Source organism: Arachis ipaensis, chromosome B10 (genome assembly GCF_000816755.2).
Source record: "Arachis ipaensis cultivar K30076 chromosome B10, Araip1.1, whole genome shotgun sequence".
Classification (NCBI taxonomy): Eukaryota; Viridiplantae; Streptophyta; class Magnoliopsida; order Fabales; family Fabaceae; genus Arachis; species Arachis ipaensis.
Window position 1 is genome coordinate 65,865,327 of NC_029794.2, and position 14,415 is coordinate 65,879,741.

The window sequence follows — 14,415 nt, forward strand, 5'->3', positions numbered from 1 at the left end:
AATATGTTGGCTCTTGAAGAATAAGGAAAAAGGAGAAATGTTATTTGATGATCTAAAAAATCATAAAAATGATTCTTGAAGCAAGAAAAAGTAGTGAATACAAAAGCTTGCGAAAAAAAAAAAGAAAAAAAATGGCGAAAAAAAAGAGAGAAAGAAAAAGAAAAAGCAAGCAGAAAAAGCCAAAAGCTCTTTAAACCAAAAGGCAAGAGCAAAAAGCTAATAGCCCTTAAAACCAAAAGGCAAGGGTAAATAAAAAGGATCCAAGGCTTTGAGCATCAGTGGATAGGAGGGCCTAAAGGAATAAAATCCTGGCCTGAGCGGCTAAACCAAGCTGTCCCTAACCATGTGCTTGTGGCGTGAAGGTGTCAAGTGAAAACTTGAGACTGTGCTTAAGAACCCTGGACACCTCTAATTGGGAACTTTAGCAAAGCTGAGTCACAATCTGAAAAGGTTCAGCCAATTAAGTGTCTATGGCATTTATGTATCCAGTGGTAATACTGGAAAACAAAGTGCTTAGGGCCACGGCCAAGACTCATAAAGTAGCTGTGTTCAAGAATCAACATACTGAACTAGGAGAATCAATAACACTATCTGAACTCTGAGTTCCTATAAATGCCAATCATTCTGAACTTCAATGGATAAAGTGAGATGCCAAAACTATTCAAGAGGCAAAAAGCTACAAGTCCCGCTCATTTGATAGGAGCTAAGTTTTATTGATATTTTGGAATTTATAGTATATTCTCTTCTTTTTATGATTTTCAGTTGCTTGGGGACAAGCGATAATTTAAGTTTGGTGTTGTGATGAGCGGATAATTTATACGCTTTTTGGCATTGTTTTTACATAGTTTTTAGTATATTTTTATTAGTTTTTAAATAAAAATCACATTTCTGGATTTTACTATGAGTTTTTGTGTTTTTCTGTGATTTCAGGTAATTTCTGGCAGAAATTGAGGGACTTGAGCAAAAATCAGATTCAGAGGTTGAAGAAGGACTGCAGATGCTGTTGGATTCTGACCTCCCTAAACTCAAAGTTGATTTTCTGGAGCTACAGAACTTCAAATGGCGCGTTCTCAATTGCGTTGGAAAGTAGACATTCAGGGCTTTCCATCAATATATAATAGTCCATACTTTGCCCGCGTTTAGATGACACAAACTGGCGTTCAACGCCAGTTCCATGTTGCATTCTGGAGTTAAACGCCAGAAACAGGTTGCAAAGTGGAGTTAAACGCCAGAAACAGGTTGCAAACTGGCGTTCAACTCCAAGAGAAGCCTCTACACGTGTAAAGCTCAATGCTCAGCCCAAGCACACACCAAGTGGTCCCTGGAAGTGGATTTCTGCATCATTTACTCATTTCTGTAACCCTAGTAACTAGTTTAGTATAAATAGAACTTTTTATCATTGTATTCGAAGTCTTGGTTACTCCGGTTCCCCTCTGGGGTAGAAACCAATGAACTCCATTATCACTTTTGTATTTTCAATAGTATAGTTTCTACACACCATATATTAAGGTGTGGAGCTCTGCTGTTCCTCATGAATTAATACAAAGTACTATCATTTTTCTATTCAATTCAAGCTTATTCCGATTCTAAGATATTCATTCGTACTTCAATATGAATGTAATGATCGTGACAGTCATCATCATTCCCAACCTATGAATGCGTGCCTGACAACCACTTTCGTTCCACCTTAGATTGAATGAATATCTCTGAGATTCCTTAATCAGAGTCCTCGTGGTATAAGTTAGAATCCATGGACGGCCATTCTTGAGATCCGGAAAGTCTAAACCTTGTCTGTGGTATTCTGAGTAGGATCTGGGAAGGGATGGCTGCGACGAGCTTCAAACTCGCGAGTGCTGGGCGTAGTGACAGACGCAAAAGGATCAATTGATCCTATTCCAGTATGATCGAGAACCGACAGATGATTAGCCATGCAGTGACAGCGCATTGGACCATTTTCACTGAGAGGACAGGATGTAGCCATTGACAACAGTGATGCCTAACATACAGCTTGCCATAGAAAGGAGTATGAATGATTGGATGAAGACAATAGGAAACCAGAGGTTCAGGAGGAAAAAAAGCATCTCTATACGCTTATCTGAAATTCTCACCAATGAATTACATAAGTATCTCTATCCTATTTTATATTTTAATTATATTTTAATTATCAAAACTCTATAATCAATTGAATCCGCCTGACTGAGATTTACAAGGGGACCATAGTTTGCTTCAAGCCGACAATCTCCGTGGGATCGACCCTTACTCACGTAAGGTTTATTACTTGGACGACCCAGTGCACTTGCTGGTTAGTTGTGTGAAGTTGTGACAAAGAACTAAGATTATGAACGTGCATATTAAGTTTTTAGCGCCGTTACCAAGGAATGAACCGTCACAATTTCTACACACCAGGTTGATTAATATTTGGAGACCCTTGAAGGGAGACTCAAGAGTTAATTTGTGATTGGCTCTCTGGCCACTAACACTAATCCTTCCCAAGGGAGAGGATTAGGACTTGTGAATAGAAGTTGGCTCCCAACCTAACTTTCCTTTATTTAGTAAAGGATAACCAAATAGAGACAACAACCTATTACTATTAATCTTGAGAAATCCGACAAGGATAGAGCTTCCAATTAATCTTCTCCTAGTCAAAACTTTTTATTTATTTTAATTACATAAAACCTCTTGTTAACTTTCATGGCTTCAACTTATAATCATTTATGTGCCCATTGCCCAAACTCCAAATTTCCTAGAAAACTCATAACCAATAATAAATACACCTCCCTGCAATTTCTTGAGAGACGACCCGAGGTTTGAATACTTCGGTTATTATTTTTAAGGTTTGTTACTTGTGACAACTAATTTTTGTACAAAAGGATTTTCTGTTGGTTTAGAAACTATACTTTCAACGAGGATTTATCTGTGAATTTCTTTACTAGCAAAAATCTATTCGTCAGATACACATAGTTAAAGATGTTTCTCCTAAGTCCTTTCTCATACTGAGCACACTTACACTCCTCATAGTCAGTTGGATTTCCCTGACAAACTTTTGAGAGACGGCACAGGTTGTCGAATTCACGGGTATAGTCAGCAACAGAGATATTCTTTTGCTTCAGCTGCATTAACTCCAACTCCTTTGTAGTGCAAAGTCCATGCAAGAAATATTTTTCGTAAAATTTTGTCTTGAATCTATTCCAAGGGACATCTGTTAACTCTATCTGCAAAGTATGACATAACTCCTGCCACCAATTCTGAGCATCTCCCTCCAACATGTGGGGCACTATTTCTACTGACTATACTTTAAGAACGTGCTGAGTGTACAAAAACCTCTCCACATCTAGAAACCACCGATCAGCCTCCAACGCATTGGTATTTCCATTAAACTGAGGTGGACCACTCTTGAGGAAATCAGTAAGGGTCATAGACCTATAGTATTAATCTACATTGCTTGTATCAGCACCCGAGGTTCCATCTCGAGGTTCTTGCATCGGTTCGGTCCTAAGATTTTCCCTCTGGGCACCTTACTCGGATCCGCGACAAGACGTTTGGTCCCTATTCACACCAAACAATTGATATTTAAGGTGATCAGTCTCAATATCTCAAGTTTAATGCTTTAAAGTCCCAAATGCATGCTCACGAACATGTATGCTACACATACCAATCGGATATCCTAGGTAGCACATAGTCACACACAGAGTATGCGCAGAAGCATAATCAGTCCGCCTCCCAGGCTCTGCAGGAACGAACTGCTCTGATACCATAATGTAACACCCTACCACACAGAGCTTTACACCTAGGATGTAAAACAAAGGTGGCGAGGTGCTACGACTTCTAAAATTAAAATACATACATATAATAGCAGAAAGAATATAATAAACTAGGAGCCTTGAAAAATGGATAAAACAAAATTGCGAAATGAAAAGCGCAACGCTCCGGAAACGGAGTAACTTGCGTGTGAAGAAAACTATAAGTATCAAACATAAGATAATAAAAGTAGGAATAGAGAGCCAAGGATACAAAATAACAAGCTCCTAACTCAGCCCGCGAAGTCAAGGCTGGCCAGAAAATATTTGCACATATAAATATACATATCCAAAACCCAAATGTACATAAACAAAATCTTGTTTCTCCATATACCTCTAAGGGATCAAAAAGAACAAGTTATGTGGAGAGAAAGCTAAGTACATATATATACATCACTGTACAATAAAATAGCCGAATAACCACTTCATTTCAGGAGTCTCGATGCCTAACGAGATGCCTCTCGATTTGTATCTGAAAAACAACAACATAGTATGGGGTGAGAACCAAAGGTTCTCAGTATGGTAAAGGTGCCACACACATAATATATAAGGTCCTGGGAATGCCAGAGGCAATCCTAGAACGCCGACACTCAGATTATAGAGCTTAAAGTATTAAACAGAAGTCATAAAAGGTGGTTTACTAAGAGTATCTAAACCTAACTTAACTTAATCCTAAATCTAAGTCCCGTACTGTCATTCCTCCATACCTCCATCTCCGTCAGCATATCACAGACAAATAAACAGATAAAGGCAAGCACAAGAAGGTTACAAGTGCTGCAGGTAACAAATATACATTTAACATGGCAAGTACACTTAGGCACACCTAGTTAATGCACAAACAAGTAATTCAAGTAGTATGCATATGATGCATGCCTGTCCTATGGCTGATGAGGCTCATCTGTCGGTTATCCAACCAACCCGACAAGTTCGAAAACCTTAGACTGTCTCTTGACGTGCATCCCCAAGAGTCTATGCATAGCTTTTTCTCAAATAATCAATATTACTCAATGGGGTTTAACATTCCCAGGAATTTGTAAGTGCCTGGTCACCCTTACGTAGTAGGGTTAACAGAGTATCAAATTTTTAACCTAGTACACGTGGTGGCAAGCCACGGTACTTTATCTAGGGAATCTCGTATCTCAGATCATTTAATCATTCAAGCCAAGTATCATACATAATCATTCATTTGAATAATCCAGCCAAGTATCATATATGATCATCTGTAATATTTCATAATCAGTTCATCACTTTTCCGCTTTACTTTACCTTCAAGTTATCCCCATCTCCTAACTTCATCTGATTATTAGGTTTAATACTACTATTTATGACTAAAGGATTAAAAATAGAGGTTTAGAAGTTTGAAATAGGTTTTAAAACTTCAAAAATCATGTTTGCTAGAACAGGGGCCATGCGTACGCGTGGCTCACGAGTGCGCATGGGAGTGTAAATGCAGCTCACGCGCGCGTCCCCTTATCATGCGTACGCGTAGGTGAAAACTCCATGTCACCTGTGCGCGTGGATCACGCGTACGCGTGGACATGCTTGTTAGCTCCTTACGCGTACGCATAGGACCAGTCGTGTACGCATCGCCAAAAACCCATGCCACTCGTACGCGTGGAAGCACGTTCTTTAAAAAAACAGAATCAGTAACAAAGCTGCAGAATTGCAAAAAAAGCAGTTTTGAGGTATGATATTCAAACACCTGTAACGTCTTCGATTTAAAATATTTTTTACCTGTTCTTGGAATGGCATAAACATCACAAACTCAATTTTCATTTTAAAACAAGTTGGTGACAAATTGAGGGTCCGGAAGCTAAGTTATAGCCCACCGAAGTTCGGCCCAAAAACCAACTTTTAAAAATTCTTTAAACCTCATGTTCATTCAAAGTTTCCATTCCATTCATTATTAAACCTGTCAATACCAATACAATTGCCAGCAACAAACCTCAACAAAACTCTACACCCTTCCATTAACCACCATTCAATAACACTAGACAATTTCATTTTTCAACAACTCCATCATGCTTTCATTCAATATTCTTGTAAACATATAATCAACAACTCAACCATATTTTTTTCTAGCATCAACATAAATAACAATCTCCACCACATAATCAAATCACCAATTATCCAACAAGCACCAACCAAAAATGTTCATCAACAAATTACTAAACATTCAATATTCACCTACATTCCAACTTATCCTATGGTCATCTAGCCTAAGTTTTCACATAACATTATATATTAAATACAAGAAATCTAAACCATACCGTGGTTAATTTTCCTCGTAGTGATCAAGGCAACTTAATTAAAACCAAGACAGCCCCTCAAAAGCTCAATAAACTCTAGTATCAGCTTCCTCCAAGTTCCGATATTCACAATTTCAAGCTCTAATTATTTATTCACAACCTAATACACATTTATAACACATATATATCCAATTTAATACTCAAAACATAAACTTAGTAATTTAATTCGAATTTATGGTATCCTTACATTACCCAAGCTTCATATAAGCAAGAGTGAACGTTTTCCTCAAGTTAATTGGATCCTGAAACATCAAAAAGCAAAGAAACACTATAAGAAAATAAGCTTTCTGCCACGCTTTTAAAGCGTGCCGAAAAGTGCTAAAAAGCGTGCCGATAGCTTTTCACCACACTTTTTGAGCTATCGGCACGCTTTTGAAAGGGTCACGTCCGCCAGCGTGCCGATTGCTCTATCGCCACGCTTTTGTGAATCTATCGGCACGCTTTTTTTTCGACCACGCTTTCAACTCTTGCCACGCTTAAAAGCGTGGCCATAGGTGTTAATCTATCGGTACGCTATAAAAACGTACCGAAAAGTTCACATAACGCCACACTTTTCGAGCGTGCCAACAAAGTTAGTTTTGGCTACGCTTTGAAAGCGTGCCGATAGAGCACATACAGCCACGCTTTTAAAAGTGTAGCTTTCCCACTAAAGCCTTTTGCCACGCTTTCAAAGCGTGGCCTATTCCTTTGTCAAATTAAAAAAAAAAGAGAAAATTAGAATGCATAATAATAATTAAAAAAATTACAGTTCTATAATAATAATTAAAAAGATAAAATTACAAGGCGTAAGAATTGATTTTTTATTAATTTACATGAATTATTTACATGCTATAATAATAATTTAAATTAAAACTGAAATGTTCCCAAATATATGAAGGATGGAAAACCAAAAAGTGATATACATCAGAACTATGATTAACAAAAAGTTGATGTAGGAAGAACTCCTGCTACCATTTGCTTTAAAACTCTTCGTCTTCACTGGCCGCAGCTTCTTTCTTATCATATTTTTCATCAGCCCTCTTCATGCTCTCCTTCTCCTTCTCCCTTTTCTCCTCCTGCTTCAGCAGCATTATAACTTTCCATAGCTTTCTCATATTCTGCTTTAAGCTTAGCAACTTTATCGGAATAAGGCTTCTTCTCCTGAACCACACATCAAGACACTTGAATCAACATCACATTGACAAACACATCATAAGAGAAAGATAAGCTTTATAGACTTGCACATTATATATTGTACCTTTATTATTTACTATTTCAATTTTCATTTCCACATGCAGAAAATAGAATTTTAAAAATTACCATTAGTTACATTCAAAACACCAGCAGCACTTGTGTTAAGTACTGGTTGCAGAAGAGGTCCAATCACCATTGCTGGGTTAATAGTAACCAAGTGGATGTTGTTTTCTTTTGCAAATTTCCAGGCAGCATCTTTAGCCAATGTCTTTGAAAGCACATACCAGTACCATGACTAAAAAAAAAGGAAAATGGGAAACAAAATTGGTGGTACCAAAGTCTCAAATTTACAAGGGATTGAGCTTATTCATATGAATTAAAATTAAATCAGCAACACATAAAGCTAATTCCACTCCTACTAATTTGGTCTAATTAGGCGAATATGATAACAATTGTAGGGACATGGCACATATCTTCGACTCCTTACAAAGTCAACCCATAAACACTTCACTCCTAAAATAATCTAATGTGAAACGTCTAGAATTAACACCTAGTATTTCTCCAGCAAACAAATTAATCCATAGAATTAAGAGCTATATAGTTATATATACTACAAACAAGCCAATCACAACTTTTTCTCAATCAGATAAGAATTACTAAGATTAAATTTAATCACAAAATAGTAGTGTGAGTCACATATTGAAACAATTACAATTCGGTATTAATAGTGTCTAATGAAAAATTCAATTACTAGGTGGAGTAATCATTATTAAGATGGTACCTTTCGCTACCTAACTTTTCATAATATACCATCAGAAATCAATGCTGCCAGACCCCAAATCTCATCTGGTTCAAGCCACCGTTAGCGTTTATGAGGATATAGCCGTTGGTCTTTGAGATAGGAGGGTACTTGAGTCATACTCTTATGATTTCTTGGTAGTTCTATGCATTGAGTGAAATTGTCACTGTTGGGTTTAGACCAGATGCCTGACTCCTGAATGAAAATACAAACTTTATAAATGAAAAAGAATAGACATCTCTAAACACAACATATACTACAGAGGGGATTTAAGACTTACTTCGGCCATGGCAATCTCGCTACCAATTACTCCTGTGTCTACCATCTTTAGAGTTCGTTCAGCATCACCTTCTCCATCCCTATAACCATAATCAATGGAGCTTTGGTCCATTATTAATCTAGAAACAGAGCCAGATAGTTCCTGATAAAAGGGTAAAATAATTTGCTTAGTAATATAACTTATCCAAACACCACACCATCCTCAGATGGATAAAAATTGAAGTGATTTAAGAAGACTCAAATCAGATCATGAACTATCAACTATATAGTTCTTAATAAAAGCAGGGATAAACAAGCAACTCTAGCTAAGTCTAACTCTCATGAAACAAAAACAGCAGCAGAATAGGTTCTTAATAAAAGCAGGGATAAACAGGGAAACCATCAGGAATATTGGAGAAGCTTTAGCTATATGCTGAATGATCAATATAAGGTGTACAAAGAGGGAGGTTATGTGCCCCTAGCAGGTGAGGATAAAAATCTTACCATTAGTGACATGATGAGTTCCCATGGGGATGCATCTTGTTCAAAGGTGGTTCAGCAGCATCCTTCAAACACCTCATTTTTCATAAGTTAGATTATGTTTGCTACCTAGGTGGAGTAACAAATTGAATGAGATTAAAGAGAGAGCAGAGAATGTTCAAAGGTGGTTCAGCAGCATCCTTCAAACACCTCATTTTTCATAAGTTAGATTATGCTTGCTACCTAGGTGGAGTAACAAATTAAATGAGATTAAAATAATGAAAGACTAGAGAAAATTCTGAAACAGAGTACTGCCAAACAGAATAGAGCATTAATGAGACCGAAACTTTCAAAACATGATATATTTTATATATGGAATCTTAAGAATAACCAAGAAAGATTAGACAACCAAAAGAAGACATGCAAGATCCAGGAAGTCAAGCCATAAGAATTGCAAGGAAGAACAGAAAGGTCAACCTCTTTAGTTACAAATAAGATTGACTAAACAGAAAAATCTAGAAACTAAAAACCACAGTGCATTAAAAGAATAATTTTTTTTTGTCAACCAGGAAATCTCGTATTATTGAGAGAAAGGTATTAGATGGAGAACTTCTTTCATTAATGCCACAGTAAACAAGAATATGTGAAGCAACAATTGTAGAAAATTAGAGCTGCAAAGCAGAAAAGAAAAAAGAAAAAAAGGGACATGCAATCCCATAATGTTAGCATTAGCAATTTAAAAGCTTTTAAAGAGAGAGCAGAGAATATATTCAAAAGACGAAGTATGCAAAGGAAAGCAACTGAATACATTAAACCAAAAAAAGAAGGGAAACAGAAGTGAGGATCAAGAAACAAACAAACAATATCTTCAAACCTAGGCAACAAATGTCAGAACAGAACAGAACGGAATAGAACTGAATTGTCATAATTATCAGACAAAGTCTTCCCTAAAGCAAAGAAATCCAGTGTTCAAATCACTAACATTTTAGTTAAAGCTTGCTTTAAGTCACAATCCATTTCCACTGCAACTAACCAAATTTCAGTTTTTATGAGACATTTTAAAGTAACAAAATAGTAAAAAAAAAATAGCTTAACAGAAATTACATTGGCTACAGCATACTTAAGCAGCAGTGATAGGCACTGCTCGAGCAAAGCACAAGCACAAGCTACGCTAAGAACCTTAGGCATTCAAGAGAGCTCACCTTCCTTATTACATTCAGGGTCTTCGGGAATCATCAATTCATTATTAGGGTCATCTGGTAAGTCTTGGAGCCTATCCTCAAACCAGCTTTGTATCTGAAATCTCCCCGAAAATAAAGGATTAATAAAGAAAGAAACGATATCAGAAACAAAAATTCATCAGCTAAGAAAATGTGTGAACCTCAGTCCATCTAACTGCAGGTTTCCCAGCATGGCCAGCAGAGCGGCTGCACTTACTTAAATAACAGAAGCAATTTATATTGTTGCAAAAAAATATACAATTGAATTGGTTTAGATCGATTTGTGATCTCTACTTTTTCTTTATTGAGAATTAGTTTGAGATTCTACTTCTATGTCATTCTCTCTTTCACTTTATATCTTTTTGGTGATTAATCTACTCTAACCAAGAGCACTCAATCATTATGAATGGGATCGAAGAATAACATGCCAAGGGATTAGAGGAGTTTTATGCCTACAACTACTCAAAGGATAATCTAAGTTTACACTACTTGAAACTTGCATCACCAAGCATGAAGGTTTTGAAAGCAGACTGAGAAACCAAAATGACGAGTTCAGTATATACAAGAGATACGTACTGATGTAGAAATTGTCTTCTTGCCATTGGTGAAAAGAATAAGGCATTTATAGTCAATTGCTTCACCAGCTGCGGCCATTTTATTCCTCACAGCTTTAGACTTACAAGGATGCTAAACGCACACCAAGAACATGAAAAGGAGGCATAATGAACTAAATTCAGTTTGCAGAAATATAAAACCAAAAACATTTGATCAACCAAGAAGCCAACACTAACACACACATACACACATCGTTTAAGTGTAACCCAAACAGAGCCCGTCTCGGTGCTGCGCTAGAACATGATGGTGAGTTCATTGAGAAACGGATCTAGCTGTAGAAGAACCTAGTAAAAAAAATCAAAATAGCAGGGGTTAGACTTCAAACAAACAGATGTTAATTCTTGAAAAATATTGCATATTCATCAAGATAACTTGCCGATTTTTCCAGCATATTCCGCATTCATTTTTTTTTTAAAGAATAACGATAACAAAAAATGAAGGGAGAAAATCTTTACCTTCACAACACCTCCAGTTTTTCTTCCAGCCAAGACATCCATTAGCATGGTTTTTCCAGCCCCGCTTACTCCAACCAATGTTGTCAACACTCCAGGCCTAAAAGCTCCAGTAACATTAACAAGCAGCTGCAGCCTTTCTTCTTGTATCCCTTGTTGTTTCAATTCCTGAAGAAATAATTGATATCTTTTAGCCTGCCAGAACAGAACCAAATGTCAAGTTTAGAAAAAAAAAACCCTAAACCAAATATCAGATTAGAACAAAAAATACTTCAAAAGCGTGCCAATTTCCCTCTATGGCCATGCTTTTTAAGCGTGACGATAAAATAGCGTGGCCAAATTTTAAATAAGTGGCCACCCTCATAAAAGCGTGCCGATTTCTCCCTATGGCCACGCTTTTTAAGCGTGGCAAAAAAAAGCATGGCCAAATCAACATCGATGAAACATGGCATTCTCTCTACTTCAACAATTCATCCACACCAAAATGATGAAAACTATATGAACATCATATCTATTCAACAAGAAGAGTAAAACTAGCATTCCTATGCAATCAATCAATCATCAAAAAATCAAAAAATTCACAAGAATTTAAGGTTACAAACAAAATGGTATACACAAGGAAGATCTTACCACGGTGGGGTGCCTCCCACCAAGCACTTTTCTTTAACGTCCTTAAGTTGGACGGTCCTTTGCTTAAGCTTCCTCTCTCCTTGGTGCATCCTCCAATAGGAACACCTCTAGATCTTTTGGGAGCTTATAGCCATGGTACTTCTTCACTCTATGTCCATTCACCTTGAAAGTTTCTTCACTCTTAGGATCAAACAACTCCACTACTCCATAGGGCTTTATCTCCTTCACCTTGAAAGGTCCTTCCCATCTAGAGCGGAGCTTGCCAGGCATGAATCGAAGCCTTGAGTTGTAGAGGAGGACCTCATCACCTTCTTGAAAGTCTTTCTTCCGGATGTGATGGTCATGAAATGCCTTAGTCTTTTCCTTGTAGATCCGAGCATTCAAATATGACTCGTTCCTCAAACACTCAAGTTCCTCAAACTGTAATTTTCTGGCTTCACCCGCCTTGGTTAAATCCATGTTGCACTACTTTACAGCCCAATAGGATCTATGCTCAATTTCTACCAAAAGGTGGCATGCCTTACCATAGACGATCCGGAAGGGACTCATCCCTAACGGAGCCTTGTAGGCCATTCTATACGCCCATAGTGCATCTCCAAACTGGAGGCTCCAATCCTTTCTTTGTGGATTGACCACTTTTTCCAAGATTCTCTTAATTTCCCGGTTGGACACTTCCGCTTGTCCATTGGTTTGCAGATGATAAGCAGTAGCAACCTTATGCGACATTCCATAGTGCTTGAGCAATGCCTCTACCTTCCTGTTACAAAAGTGGGATCCTTGGTCGCTCACGATTGCTCGTGGCGACCCATAACGGCATACAATGTTATTCCTAATAAAAGAAACAACGGTATTGGCGTCGTCAAGGCAGGTAGGTATGGCCTCTACCCACTTTGACACGTAGTAAACCGCTAACAGAATATACAGATACCCACTCGAGTTAGGAAACGATCCCATAAAGTCAATGCCCTATACATCAAATATCTCACAGAACAGCATAGGTTGCTGAGGCATTTCATCCCTTTGGGATGTGTTTCCCGACTTCTGACACTGATGGCAAGACACACCGAACCGGTTAGCATCCTTGAATAAGGTTGGCCACCAGAATCCACAATCCAACACCTTTTTAGCGGTCCTTTGTGGGCCAAAGTGGCCACCACATTCGGACAAATGGCAAGCTTCAAGAATGGCTTGGATTTCAGACTCTGGGACACATCTTCGAATTACTTGGTCCACTCCCCGCTTCCACAAGTGAGGGTCATCCCAAATATAGTATTTGGAATCACTCCTCAACTTATCCCTTTGATGTTTAGAAAAGTTGGGAGGGAAGAGTTTTGCAACCAAGTAGTTCGCCATTGGGGCAAACCAAGGAAAATTATTTGACACAGCATGCAAACTATCCAATGGGAATGAGTCATTGATCGGAAGTGGATCAAATTTTAAATTTTCAATGCGGCTTAAATGATCTGCAACCAGGTTTTGAGATTCACTCCGGTCCCTAATCTCAATGTCGAATTCTTGAAAAAGTAAGATCCAACGTATGAGTCTAGGCTTTGACTCATTCTTTGTCAATAAGTACTTTAAAGCTGCATGATCCGTATATACCACTATCGTTGACCCTAGCAAATAAGATCTGAATTTATCTAAAGTATGAACAATAGCTAGGAGTTCCTTTTTAGTAGTAGTATTGTTGGATTGTGCTGCATCCAGTGTTTTAGAAGAGTAAGCAATGACATAAGGGAGTTTACCATCGTGCTGTGCAAGCGCGGCACCTACGGCATGGTTTGACGCATCGCACATTATCTCAAATGGCAACGTCCAATTGGGACCTCGCACAATCGGTGCTGTGGTAAGAACTCTCCTTAGCACTTCAAAAGCTTTCACACATTCACTGTCAAACTCAAAATCCACATCTTTTTGGAGTAGGCGCAACAATGGCAAAGCAATCTTGCTGAAATCTTTGATAAAGCGCCTATAGAATCCTGCATCTCCTAAAAACGAGCGGACCTCCCTCACAGATGAGGGGTGAGGTAAAGTGGTGATAACATCGACCTCGGCCGGGTCTACAGAAATGTCTTCATGAGATACTACATGTCCTAACACGATACCTTGTCTTACCATAAAGTGACATTTTTCAAAATTCAAGACAAGGTTGGTGTCAACACATCTAGCTAAGACCTTGGCCAAGTTCTCTAAGCAACAATCAAACGAGGTACCATAAATACTGAAGTCATCCATAAAGACTTCCAGACAATTCTCCAATAGATTGGAAAAGACACTCGTCATACACCGCTAAAAAGTAACAGGTGCATTGCATAGTACAAATGGCATTCTTTTATAGGCAAAGGTGCCAAACGGACAAGTAAATGTGGTCTTTTCTTGATCTTCAAGAGCAATGTGAATCTGGAAGTAACCAGTGAATCCATCAAGAAAACAATAATGGGATTTACCCACCAAACGGTCCAACATCTGATCGATAAAGGACAAAGGGTAACGGTCCTTTCTTGTAGCAGCGTTCAATCTTCTATAATCAATGCACACTCGCCACGCATTTTGTACTCTCTTGGTGACCACTTCACCATCATCCTTTTTGACTGCAGTGATGCCCGATTTCTTGGGACAACCTGGACCGGGCTCACCCATTCATTGTCAGAAATTGGGTATATGATACCCGCATCAAGTAAT

The 14,415-nt window shown here is 38.1% G+C and overlaps 1 long non-coding RNA gene across 1 annotated transcript; it reads right to left on the reverse strand.

Annotated features, from left to right (window-relative positions):
- On the reverse strand, positions 9,907-11,296 carry LOC110268164. Its single transcript, XR_002356262.1, has 3 exons — positions 11,107-11,296; positions 10,198-10,243; positions 9,907-10,112 (listed from the first exon to the last, which is right to left on the reverse strand). It is a non-coding gene; the product is annotated as an uncharacterized LOC110268164 (long non-coding RNA).